Raw genomic sequence first — 613 nt, 5'->3', positions numbered from 1 at the left:
AAAAGTCATGGGCCAGTGAGAAAAATAATTTTCTTCGCGGCGCACAGTGACTTTTCACCATTCGCCCGCGAATTAAAAATTCACTTCTCCCCTCCTAATTGAGATTAAGGGATGAAAAAAATCCAGTTCGATTGCGAATTAAATAATTCCTCATTAACTGCCCTTTTTTCATCCCTTAATCTCAATTAGGAGGGGAGAGGTGAATTTTTAATTCCCGGGCGAATGGTGAAAAGTCAGTGTGCGCCGCGAAAGAATTATTTTTCTTACTGGCCCCTGACTTTCATGGCAGTTTATATTTTTTTGTTACAAAGATTAAGGGATGAGAGAGGGTTAATTAATGGGGAGTTTAATTCTCCGTCGAATTGCCTTTTTTTCATCCCTTAATCTCAATTAGGAGGGGAGAGGTGAATTTTTAATTACCGGGAGTCACTGTGCGCCGCGAAACTATTATTTTTCTCACTGGCCCATGACTTTCATGGCAGTTTTTATTTTTTTGTTACAGAGATTAAGGGATGAAAGAGGGTTAATTGATGGGGAATTTAATTCTCCGTCGAACTGCCCTTTTTTCATCCCTTAATCTCAATTCGGAGGAGAGAGGTGAATTTTTAATTAG

Source organism: Diachasma alloeum, unplaced genomic scaffold (genome assembly GCF_001412515.2).
Source record: "Diachasma alloeum isolate Michigan unplaced genomic scaffold, Dall2.0 Dall_scaffold_00194, whole genome shotgun sequence".
Lineage (NCBI taxonomy): Eukaryota > Metazoa > Arthropoda > Insecta > Hymenoptera > Braconidae > Diachasma > Diachasma alloeum.
The sequence above is the reverse complement of the archived record's forward strand: the minus strand, read 5'-3'. Positions refer to the sequence as shown.